General features: G+C 50.0%; 1 protein-coding gene across 1 annotated transcript in view; it reads left to right on the forward strand.

Annotated features, from left to right (window-relative positions):
* The window catches only part of LOC147666515 (N-acyl-aromatic-L-amino acid amidohydrolase (carboxylate-forming)-like), a 544,437-nt gene that overhangs the window by 31,098 nt on the left and 500,141 nt on the right, over window positions 1-13,198 (forward strand). The gene's annotated exons all lie outside the window — the stretch shown is intronic.

Here is a 13,198-nt window from a genome sequence, read left to right on the forward strand (position 1 = left end):
GCACCCTTATGCACCCCACTTCCTAGAGTTAGTGGTATAATCCTCAAAGGGTTATATGGATGGTGATATTGTTAGTGTTTATCAGCTGACACTAGTTTGCCACAGTTTGGAGCACTTTGGACAAACTATCGGACTCACACTTATCATTGACTACATGTCTATCTTTTATGTTTGTTTGTGTTTGTCTGTGTTTCTTCTCTCTACAGGTGCAGATAACATCCTAAATCAGGAGTGTTGGGATTGGGCTACTTGCCCTCCCCTTCGTTTATCTTTTTGCACTTTTTTCACCAATTTTTCTTTTTCGCTTTCACGTCCTCAGGTTAGGGTGGACGATTTAGAGAGTCCATACCGCCGGGGTTACACTAGTCCTGATGAATGCCTAGGTAAATTAAAACCACTTAACAGGCTGAAACATGTTGACTGATTAATACTCTGAATTAAACCAATTCATTACCTTTGGACAGGGCCGGCCTTAGGCATGTGCAAGCTGTGCACCTGCACAGGGCCACCATGAGCCCAGAGCCGCCCCTGGCACCCACAGGGCCGGCCTTAGGCATGTGCAAGCTGTGCACCTGCACAGGGCCACCATGAGCCTAGAGCCGCCCCTGGCATCCACAGGGCCGGCCTTAGGCATGTGCAAGCTGTGCACCTGCACAGGGCCACCATGAGCCTAGAGCCGCCCCTGGCACCCACGAGGAAACGAGTGCAACAAAGATGAAAAGTAACATCTACACCATGGAAATGACCGTTTTTCATGGATGAAATTAAGAGACTGACGGAGTCACCCATATTAAATTGCTTCATCTTATTACAACGTATTAACTATACGAACAGTGACTGGATTTTCAGTTTGTAGAACTACAAAAATGCATTTATTATTTAAATTGCAAGTTTGTGTTGTTTAACATGAGTTATTCACATTTTATATGTTTGTTTATGATCGTATTTTGACATGTTAATTGTTTTTTCACTATATTAACTCATTAATTTAATATTGTATTGTTCACAGGGGTTTTCACATTAACACAGGATTATGGGAGGTGTAGTTTTGAAAAGGACATAGTAAGGAGAGTGAGGCTATCGGAAGGAGGCGCGGCTTCTCGTTATCGAAACAGCAGCTATCTAGCCGAGGAGATTAGCGAATACAAATGTTTAAATAGCGCAGCTAGCGGCATCAGAGCGGTCTGTGTGCCAGATGAATGTTGCATCATGGGTGGTGCGCCGGTAGCGTTTGAAAGGACGTAGGCTGGAGGGTGGTGCGCCGGTACCGTTTGAAAGGAGGTAGGCTGGAGGGTGGTGCGCCGGTAGCGTTTGAAAGGAGGTAGGCTGGAGGGTGGTGCGCCGGTAGCGTTTGAAAGGAGGTAGGCTGGAGGGTGGTGCGCCGGTAGCGTTTGAAAGGAGGTAGGTTGGAGGTTCTTAAAATCTGGGAGATGGAATTGCTGGATAATGAGAATGGTCGAGAGTTTGGGGAGAGGAATTGGGTAAAGTAGATTTGTAAAGGCAGAGGGTGTGATGTGTATGCACGTTAGGTTTGTTTATACAGATGGGGCGGCGAGTGTTAACCTAGTAACGCGAGTGTATGGGCAGGTTTCACATCGGGGAAGGAATGGGGGAGGTTATCGCATTCGGTGAACTCTGCATATTTAGCGAATAGCACAGTGGGTTTGTTTAGTTTAGGAGAGTTATAGATCAAATGACATCTGAGTATAATTAGTGTCATTGTTGTAGTATTGAGGGCTAATACGGGTTTGTTCTTAAAATTTCTCTTAATTTTCTCAATTTGAACAGCTTCCCCTGACGAAGGGCCAAGAATAAGGGCCCGAAAAGCATTGGGAATATAAACATAGCTGACTTTCATGAGTTACATGTCCTTGACGTGAAGTAGCACGAGGCCTGGATGGGCACAACTCTTGTATGTGTAGCTAAAGGATATGTGGACTGTTTCATCGTGTTTAAGCGAAAAGTTGGATTATATGGGGACATAAACGATAAGAAAAACATTTAAATAAAACAATATTGTGACGTGTTCTGTAGAAGCTGTGCGATTGGTTCTTACTAGAGAACTGCTGCAAGGTATTGCTCTGCCTGAACAGGCACAGGGCCAGTGCTATTCTGAAAGAGACACCTAAAGATACTGTGAAAACACCTACATACACTAGCGTGCACTATGGGTTAGGGTACCCCTATGATTGTCATGACCTCTCCTATAAGGCCCTAGTTCATAATAGAGCAGCGAGGTTAGAACTACCTTTAAGTCCCTAGAATACAATAGGGCATGGCAGTTTAGAGGCCAGCAGCCCTTTCTGCGTTTGCATGTGTGCACTACTGAAGCCGAGGTCAGTTTAAAAGTAGCCCTGTGTTGTAGGACTGCTTTTAAAATGCTAATTGTGCCCAAACTTGACTTTTGGTTTTGGGAACTTGCAAATTGATCAACTACAATGCTGGGGCAAAAAAATAAGTTAAGTGGAAAAATGTTTCCCCCTAACTATGACTGTATCATATTTGCTACATAATACATCATCTGCTGCATAATCTAACGATTTGAGCCAAAACAATGTTGTTGCTCAAAGGAATCAAAAATTACTAAAAGAAATGTGACTTATGTCGCTGTGAAGTGTAGGGCCCTTTGCAAAGGTTGACTGATCACCTTTCCCTCTGCTGCATTTGTATGTTACACAGGTACTGATGAGGCAAAAGCTTTGCAGAGGCTGTTAGTATGTATAAATATGTCAAAATAATAAAGTATCATAAAATGCACTGCATAACGCTGCAGCCTTTTTATTGTTGCATCATTTAATCAACACTGCAACATCTTTTTGGCCTCCATTGCTGCATAATACCAGTTGCCCGAAAGCAGGCTGCACATGTTAAAAGTGTTTGTGCATGAAGCAGAGACCATGAAGTTTGCAAATTTAGGGGCTGACTACGATGGCAGGCGGACTTCAGTCCGTCCGCCATCGAATCGGGGAATGGGACAGCTGGCCTTCAAGGTGGGGGCCTCACGATAGGCATTACAATGCGACCGCCACTATGGCATTCGCAGTACCTATCTTTTACATTGCAGCAGGTTCTGCTGGCTGAATCATCCGCCGCAATGTAAACAAGCATTTACAATGCAATGGTTTCGCCTTTGAAAAAGTTAGAGCTATTGGCATTGTAAATGACAACATTTGTATTTATGTGTTGGTTTTGAAAACAGATATATAAATGGCATTGTCATTTACAATGCCAATAGCTTAATCTCTCGCAAATGTGAGACATATTGTACCCTACGGACGAGCTCAGCAGACAGCAATTACTACCACACACACACACACCCAGAGCCACACACACCCACACACCCAGAGCCACACCCACCCAGAGCCAGCCACACCCACCCAGAGCCACACACACCCACCCAGAGCCACACTCACACACACCCACCCACCCAGAGCCAGCCACACCCCCCCCAGAGCCGCACACACACCCCCCCAGAGCCACACACACACACACCTAGAGCCACACACACACATCCAGAGCCACACACACATCCAGAGCCACACACACACCCACACACCCAGAGCCACCGCACACCCACCCAGAGCCACACACACACCCACCCAGAGCCACACACACACCCACCCAGAGCCACACACACACCCACCCAGAGCCACACACACACACACCCAGAGCCACACACACACAAACACCCAGAGCCACACACACACACACACCCAGAGCCACACACACACACACACCCAGAGCCACACATACACACACACACAGAGCCACACACACACACCCAGAGACGCACACACCCACCCAGAGCCACACACACACACCCAGAGCCACCCACACAGAGCCACACACACCCAGAGCCACACACACAGAGCCACACACACACACACACAGAGCCACACACACGCCCACCCAGAGCCACCCACACACACTCAGGAGAGCAAGCACAGTGAGGGGGGCAGGGAAGCAAGCACAGCGAGGGGGCAGGGAAGCAAGCACAGCGAGGGGGCAGGGAAGCAAGCACAGCCAGGAGAAGGGGAACCAGGGGGCGGGGAAGCAAGCACAGCCAGGGGGCAGGGGAGCAAGCACAGCCAGGGGGCAGGGGAGCAAGCACAGCGAGGGGGCAGGGAAGCAAGCACAGTGAGGGGGCAGGGAAGCAAGCACAGCGAGGGGGCAGGGAAGCAAGCACAGCGAGGGGGCAGGGAAGCAAGCACAGCCAGGAGAAGGGGAACCAGGGGGCGGGGAAGCAAGCACAGCCAGGGGGCAGGGAAGCAAGCACAGCCAGGAGAAGGGGAACCAGGGGGCGGGGAAGCAAGCACAGCCAGGGGGCAGGGAAGCAAGCACAGCCAGGGGAAGGGGAACCATGGGGCGGGGGAGCAAGCACAGCCAGGGGGCGGGGAAGCAAGCACAGCCAGGGGGCAGGGAAGCAAGCACAGCCAGGGGGCAGGGAAGCAAGCACAGCCAGGGGGCAGGGAAGCAAGCACAGCGAGGGGGCAGGGAAGCAAGCACAGCCAGGAGAAGGGGAACCAGGGGGCGGGGAAGCAAGCACAGCCAGGGGGCAGGGAAGCAAGCACAGCCAGGAGAAGGGGAACCAGGGGGCGGGGAAGCAAGCACAGCCAGGGGGCAGGGAAGCAAGCACAGCCAGGGGAAGGGGAACCAGGGGGCGGGGGAGCAAGCACAGCCAGGGGGCGGGGAAGCAAGCACAGCCAGGGAAGCAAGCACAGCCAGGGGGCAGGGAAGCAAGCACAGCCAGGGGGCAGGGAAGCAAGCACAGCCAAGGGGCAGGGAAGCAAGCACAGCCAAGGGGCAGGGAAGCAAGCACAGCCAGGGGGCAGGGAAGCAAGCACAGGCAGGGGGCAGGGAAGCAAGCACAGCCTAGAATGCCACAGTTCTTTATGGCAATATTTAGGGCCTTCTGCCCACTTTCCTGACGGTTTGGTGCTCCTTAGTCCCTCTATGCGCTTCGTAGCGCTCTAGTACACTTTGTGCTGGATGTATGACGTTACAACGCATACTTTTACTCCGCATACCATTACAACGCGGTATTTACAACGCATACCGTTACAACGCATAGCGCTTTGGGGTGCTGGATAGTGGTAAGTATAATTTACTATTCTAACTCCAGTCCCCGTGGACCCTAGGGAAGGTGTTGGATAGTAAATTAAACTTACCTCTTATCCTAGAGCGCCCCCCAGCGCTATGCGTTGTAATGCCTGCGTTGTAGTGGTAGTGCGTTGTAAAAAATGCGTTGTAACAGGTGAATACCCTTTGTGCTGCTTCACGGTAGGTGCCCTGCTAAACCTCACGCATCTCGCGTGAAACGGCGTACGACGCGAACACTGAACTCAGCAGTACAAGGCGTACCAGCCTCAGGAGAGCCAGTGTACGCTACAAACAGGTGCCCAGTGAAGCGCGAGGCGTACCAGGCTCCGGGGGACACAACCTAAGGCACAACCGATCAGGAAATGTGTCCCTTGCTGCAAGATACTATAACAGAAAAATACAGTTTGCTGGTTAAATAACCCCCTGTGAATGCAAAAAGCTTTTGAGTTACCTTCCAATGGTTGCTTCACACTACTATCCTCATAGATAGAGTGATCTGCTACAATTATGAAGAGTTTCATTTTATTTACTATTTTAAAGTTTCAGAGGAGTACGATTAAGCAGAACAGGCTTCAGTACACACTTGCACAAAAGGGCTAAGTAAACACAGAAGGGGGATCCAGCTTGTGATCTTACTGAGAGAACTTGTGGCAATTATTGATCTGGCACTACCAATCCATCAGTGGGCAACTGAACATAAAGCAAGTGAGAGGGCGAGATCCAAAGACAGCCACCTGAATACCTGCTCTGAAAACACCATGAAGACAAGCAAGCCAACTGGTCAACGTATTTATTGAAGTGATATAGTACTTTGCATCAACATTTCCTTAAAACATCCAACACCTATTAAATTGGCGAGAAATGTAGCCTACACGGTAAAATCGATCACCCTCACCCGGTTGCAGCATAAAAATACTGGTAAATACTCCAAGAACATGTATGGAATGACCAATGAGTGGGAAGGCACGAGCAGCGTGATAAGATGGTTGCAGGTCATCGGATGAAAACTTTCCAAGCTCCGCATTTTTAACACTCCACGCGCTCCAAGAAACGTAGATATATGATTCATTTAACTGACCGTGCAGAGAAACAAAACACAGAAGCGATTTCTAGTAGCAAAAACACGAATGTTTCAAAAGTAGTGCACTGATCACCTCAGGAATAATCGGAGTGCAGAGGATCACCATTCTGCCTAACCCAGGGATCCGCCATGATCACCCAACTACTCGTCCGACCCAGTACCCATCCCTACAGATCCACATCACTGCCAACAGCATTTATCCTAGAGGCAACCCTCACTGCAGTGCCCCCACATCAACTCACTGCACGACCTAATTTCCGTTTCACTTTCCAGCGTCATTGCCCTTACTCTCTGCCTCCACCGACCTCTCTCTACCTTAACTATGCTGCATACTTAGCCCTTACTAAGTCCATTCATGTTCCTAACCTTCTTTCATTCCTACTTAATACCAGCTCGGCCGTCAAACACCAGTTAGAACTGTTTGACTTCTTGGACTCTGTCAAGCCGGACCTGCTATTTTTGACTGAGACCTGGTTCCGCACTGACTCCCTCCCCAGTGTCTTATCTGTCCTTCCCCCTCCCTATGTAATTCTTAGGGCTGATCGACCCGAGGGCCGAGTAGGCGGTGGAGTTGCCCTGATTGTCCGGGCGGACCTCCATTTTCAATTGCTCCCCTCCCCCTCTTTACCCACGGCGGACTGTTTGATCATTCGCTCCACCTTTTCCCAGGTCCCTCTAACGTGTGTCCTTGTCTATCGCCCTCCCCAGTCTTGCTCTCGCTTCCTCCCTGCTATCTCTGATCTTTTGGGAACTCTGGCCATTAACAATTCTTCGCTCTTGCTCCTTGGGGATTTTAACTTCTGGCCCAATGACCCAGCGGAAGATGTGGTTTCCCGCAACTTCACTGAACTTCTCCTTAGCCTGAACTTTGTTTCACGTGTCCTTTCCCCCACCCACATCCATGGCCACACTTTAGACCACATTTGGACCCTTAATACTCCAGTTTCTGCCCCTTCCATCCAGCCTTGTTCTTGGTCGGACCATTTTTTGATTTCTTTTTCTTTGGATCTTAGTATCTCTCCCACTATTCCATTTTCTAAATACACTTGGGCGAGGAATTGGAACAGAGCTGCCATTCCTGTCCTCTGTTTCTCCCTATCAGCTTCTGACCCTGACCTGGCTGTTCTTACGCCATCCAGGCAGCTGGATGCTTTGAACAGCTGGCTGCTTTGCGATCAAGCTGCTCCTCTGAAGTGTGTTACGGTCAAATGCGCCCATGATGCGAACAAATGGTTCTCTCCCGCCCTGAAGGTAAAAAAACAGGAGGCGCGTCAAGCTGAGAGAGCCTGGAGGCGTGCCTACTGTCCCTTCTTGAAATCCCGTTATACTTCCATCCTCAAAGAATATAAAAAGGATATCCTCCTTGCTAAAACAGCCTACTTCTCAGGGAGACTTCTTGTTGCAGAGAACCAGTCCAGGGAAATATTTGCTATAGTCAGGGAACTGTCCTCATCCGATAGAGCCTCTTCCAAAATCCCTCCTTCCCAGCTGTTGTGCAACTCTCTCAATGATTTTTTCGTTGAGAAAGTTACCCTTATCAAGGCTAAGATTCCGCCTCCCTCCCCTACTTTTTGTGATCCCCAGCCCCCCCCCCCCACCTCCAGTTTGACTCATCTACCCCCCCCTGACTAGAGAAACCTTTCTTTCCCTACTGACCCGTGTAAAATCTGGATCCCCGTGGATATTGCCCCGGAGCACATTCTTCGCAAGCTCTTTACGAGCTGCTATCTTCCCTCCCTCACTTTCCTCAATGATTCTCTTGAACAGGGGATTGTTCCAACCCTTCATAAAACTGCCATTTTCATCCCCCTTCTAAAAAAAAACGTGGGCTGATTCGGCCTCTCCCTCTAATTATCGTCCCATCTCCCTCCTCCCCATTTTGGCTAAGGCCCTGGAAGCCCATGTCACCCTGGCCTTAGGTGCTTTTGTGGAGGAGAGTGGGGGATTTGCTTCCCGGCAGGCCGGCTTTGGCCCCCGGCACTCCACCGAGAAGGTGGTTATTTCTGTGATGGACGAGCTCAGAGAGGGGCTAGACACCAACACTCCTCAGGCCCTCGTCCTCTTAGACCTCTCCGCCGCCTTTGACACGGTTGACCATTCCATCCTTCTCACCCGTGTCAAGGCGGCGGGCATCGAGGGCCCAGCTCTGGCATGGATCAGCTCCTTTCTAAGAGATCGCTCTCAGGCCGTCCATTTTGCTGAATTCACTTCCCCCCTCACTTGGTCTGGTGTGGTGTTCCCCAGGGCTCTTCTCTCTCTCCTCTATTATTCAATCTTTACATTTTCCCACTTATTTTTGCACTTCAGCAAATGGAGGTCACCGTGTATAACTATGCCGATGACCTCCAACTCATTTTCCGTTTGTCACACTCCCCAACCAGTATACTTAATTTTCAGTCTGTCATGCTGTTCATCAGTGATTGGATGAATGGCAACCATTTGAAATTAAACCCGGACAAGACTGAACTTGTTGTCACTGGTAGCACTCCCAGTCCCTGGTCCCCCAACTTTTGGCCTCCCTCTTGGGCACTTCCCCCACACCCTCTCCTTCTGTAAAAACCTTAGGGATTTCACTCAATAAACACCTCACTACTCATTCTCGGATTAGTTCTGTCGTCTCTTCTTGTTTCTTTGCTCTCCGCACTACACGGAAAATCTCTCGTTTTTTTTCTGTCCCTGCCCTTAAATTAATTTTGATGGCGATGGTCCTGTCCCGGCTGGACTACGGGAACATTGTTTACAATGGCGCTCCTGCATATGCCTTTCGTCGCCCTCAGCTAGTCCAAAATCAGGCCGCCCGCCTGATTTATGGCCTGCCCAGGTTCCATCACACCACCCCCCTTTTCCAATCCCTACATTGGCTGCCTATCAAGGAACGGGCTCTCTTTCAATTGGGCTGTACCACATTTCATGCCTTGGCAGGAACTGCTCCTGATTTCATCTCCTCCGCCATTAGTACTTACTGCCCCAAAAGAGAACTTCGGTCTTCCACTAAATTTTTTCTTTCTGTCCCCCGGTTCAAGAAAACGAAGTCTGGGGGGCTGAAATTCACTGTCCTTGCCCCTACCTTCTGGAACTCTCTTACCTTGCATATTAGATCTATTTCCTCTTATCTCGAATTCCGCAGGGCACTTAATACCTTCTTATTTTCTCACACCTTCCCACCCCAGTAACTCTGTCACCCCAGCCATGGGTTAAGCATCCTACAAGCGCCAAGAAACCGCGTGGTATATGTGCGCTATACAAATTTCTGTAAATTCAAATTCAAATAGGGTCTGTGTGACACAGAGACAGGCAGGGTCTCACCCCTCACAGTCTCAGACCGCCTCCGAGGGTGTGTGGAGACAAACCTACAGACAGGGGCCCTCCACCACCAGACATGCCAATAGAGGGTCTGTGTGACACAGAGACAGGCAGGGACTCACCCCTCCCAGTCTGAGACTGCCTCTGAGGGTGAGAGGAGACAGACCTACAGACAGGGGCCCTCCACCACCAGACATGCCAATAGAGGGTCTGTGTGACACAGAGACAGGCAGGGACTCACCCCTCCCAGTCTGAGACTGCCTCTGAGGGTGAGAGGAGACAGACCTACAGACAGGGGCCCTCCACCACCAGACATGCCTAGAGAGTCTGTGTGACACAGAGACAGGCATGGTCTCACCCCTCACAGTCTCAGACCGCCTCCGTGGGTGTGTGGAGACAAAACTACAGACAGGGGCCCTTCACCACCAGACATGCCCATAGGGTCTGTGTGACACAGAGACAGGCAGGATGATTCAGAAAAGGGGGTGGTGATGAACAGAGTGTCTGAATTAAGCAGACCACTCTTACCCAGTCCAAAGATCAGGGCTTGATCCATCACCGTTTTTTAGCTCACTGCACCATCCCAGCTCAGAACCTGGCCACATGCAAATTAGTCTGTTCCTGTCCCAGCGCATGATGGGAACAGGGCAAACCAAACTACCAAGCCAATTCTTATACTGGGAAGGAAACAAGCTTCCGGGGACCGGTTTCTGGCATTTCAGCCGTCGTCGGCCCGGCTTGCTTGAATCCTGGTGGTGCAATGAGCAAGGGACTCACATCTGAGTATACCCTTCCACGCTTATGGTGGACGAAATGATTCAGAAAAGGGGGTGGTGATGAACAGAGTGTCTGAATTAAGCAGACCACTCTTACCCAGTCCAAAGATCAGGGCTTGATCCATCACCGTTTTTTAGCTCACTGCACCATCCCAGCTCAGAACCTGGCCACATGCAAATTAGTCTCTTCCTGCCCCAGTGCATGATGGGAACAGGGCAAACCAAACTACCAAGCCAATTCTTATACTGGGAAGGAAACAAGCTTCCGGGGACCGGTTTCTGGCATTTCAGCCGTCGTCAGCCCGGCTTGCTTGAATCCTGATGGTGCAATGAGCAAGGGACTGACATCTGAGTATACCCTTCCACGCTTATGGTGGACAAAATGATTCAGAAAAGGGGGTGGTGATGAACAGAGTGTCTGAATTAAGCAGACCACTCTTACCCAGTCCAAAGATCAGGGCTTGATCCATCACCGTTTTTTAGCTCACTGCACCATCCCAGCTCAGAACCTGGCCACATGCAAATTAGTCTGTTCCTGTCCCAGTGCATGATGGGAACAGGGCAAACCAAACTACCAAGCCAATTCTTATACTGGGAAGGAAACAAGCTTCCGGGGACCGGTTTCTGGCATTTCAGCCGTCGTCGGCCCGGCTTGCTTGAATCCTGATGGTGCAATGAGCAAGGGACTGACATCTGAGTATACCTTTCCACGCTTATGGTGGACAAAATGATTCAGAAAAGGGGGTGGTGATGAACAGAGTGTCTGAATTAAGCAGACCACTCTTACCCAGTGCAAAGATCAGGGCTTGATCCATCACCGTTTTTTAGCTCACTGCACCATCCCAGCTCAGAACCTGGCCACATGCAAATTAGTCTGTTCCTGTCCCAGTGCATGATGGGAACAGGGCAAACCAAACTACCAAGCCAATTCTTATACTGGGAAGGAAACAAGCTTCCGGGGACCGGTTTCTGGCATTTCAGCCATCGTCGGCCCGGCTTGCTTGAATCCTGATGGTGCAATGAGCAAGGGACTGACATCTGAGTATACCCTTCCACGCTTATGGTGGACAAAATGATTCAGAAAAAGGGGTGGTGATGAACAGAGTGTCTGAATTAAGCAGACCACTCTTACCCAGTCCAAAGATCAGGGCTTGATCCATCACCGTTTTTTAGCTCACTGCACCATCCCAGCTCAGAACCTGGCCACATGCAAATTAGTCTGTTCCTGTCCCAGCGCATGATGGGAACAGGGCAAACCAAACTACCAAGCCAATTCTTATACTGGGAAGGAAACAAGCTTCCGGGGACCGGTTTCTGGCATTTCAGCCGTCGTCGGCCCGGCTTGCTTGAATCCTGACGGTGCAATGAGCAAGGGACTCACATCGGAGTATACCCTTCCACGCTTATGGTGGACAAAATGATTCAGAAAAGGGGGTGGTGATGAACAGAGTGTCTGAATTAAGCAGACCACTCTTACCCAGTCTAAAGATCAGGGCTTGATCCATCACCGTTTTGTAGCTCACTGCACCATCCCAGCTCAGAACCTGGCTACATGCAAATTAGTCTGTTCCTGTCCCAGTGCATGATGGGAACAGGGCAAACCAAACTACCAAGCCAATTCTTATACTGGGAAGGAAACAAGCTTCCGGGGACCGGTTTCTGGCATTTCAGCCGTCGTCGGCCCGGCTTGCTTGAATCCTGATGGTGCAATCAGCAAGGGACTCACATCAGAGTATACCCTTCCACGCTTAACCACTTCCCTGCTAATGACAAGGTCAACTCGTCATGGGTATGGGTTTTACCTGCCCTGTGCTTATGGCGAGTTGACCTTGTCATGAACAATGGGAAACAATGATCTGCAGCACCCAGCGGGAAAACCCCTTAGCAGCCAAGGTGTTAAGGTGGACAAAATGATTCAGAAAAGGGGGTGGTGATGAACAGAGTGTCTGAATTAAGCAGACCACTCTTACCCAGTCCAAAGATCAGGGCTTGATCCATCACCGTTTTTTATCTCACTGCACCATCCCAGCTCAGAACCTGGCCACATGCAAATTAGTCTGTTCCTGTCCCAGTGCATGATGGGAACAGGGCAAACCAAACTACCAAGCCAATTCTTATACTAGGAAGGAAACCAGCTTCCGGGGACCGGTTTCTGGCATTTCAGTCGTCGTCGGCCCGCCTTGCTTGAATCCTGATGGTGCAATGAGCAAGGGACTGACATCTGAGTATACCCTTCCACGCTTATGGTGGACAAAATGATTCAGAAAAGGGGGTGGTGATGAACAGAGTGTCTGAATTAAGCAGACCACTCTTACCCAGTCCAAAGATCAGGGCTTTATCCATCACCGTTTTTTAGCTCACTGCACCGTCCCAGTTCAGAACCTGGCCACTTGCAAATTAGTCTGTTCCTGTCCCAGTACATGATGGGAACAGGGCAAACCAAACTACCAAGCCAATTCTTATACTGGGAAGGAAACAAGCTTCCGGGGACCGGTTTCTGGCATTTCAGCCGTCGTCGGCCCGGCTTGCTTGAATCCTGATGGTGCAATGAGCAAGGGACTCACATCTGAGTATACCCTTCCACGCTTATGGTGGACAAAATGATTCAGAAAAGGGGGTGGTGATGAACAGAGTGTCTGAATTAAGCAGACCACTCTTACCCAGTGCAAAGATCAGGGCTTGATCCATCACCGTTTTTTAGCTCACTGCACCATCCCAGCTCAGAACCTGGCCACATGCAAATTAGTCTGTTCCTGTCCCAGTGCATGATGGGAACAGGGCAAGTCAAACTACCAAGCCAATTCTTATACTGGGAAGGAAACAAGCTTCCGGGGACCGGTTTCTGGCATTTCAGCCGTCGTAGGCCCGGCTTGCTTGAATCCTGATGGTGCAATGAGCAAGGGACTCACATTTGAGTATACCCTTCCACGCTTATGGT

Source organism: Lissotriton vulgaris, unplaced genomic scaffold (genome assembly GCF_964263255.1).
Source record: "Lissotriton vulgaris unplaced genomic scaffold, aLisVul1.2 SCAFFOLD_440, whole genome shotgun sequence".
Taxonomy (NCBI): Eukaryota; Metazoa; Chordata; class Amphibia; order Caudata; family Salamandridae; genus Lissotriton; species Lissotriton vulgaris.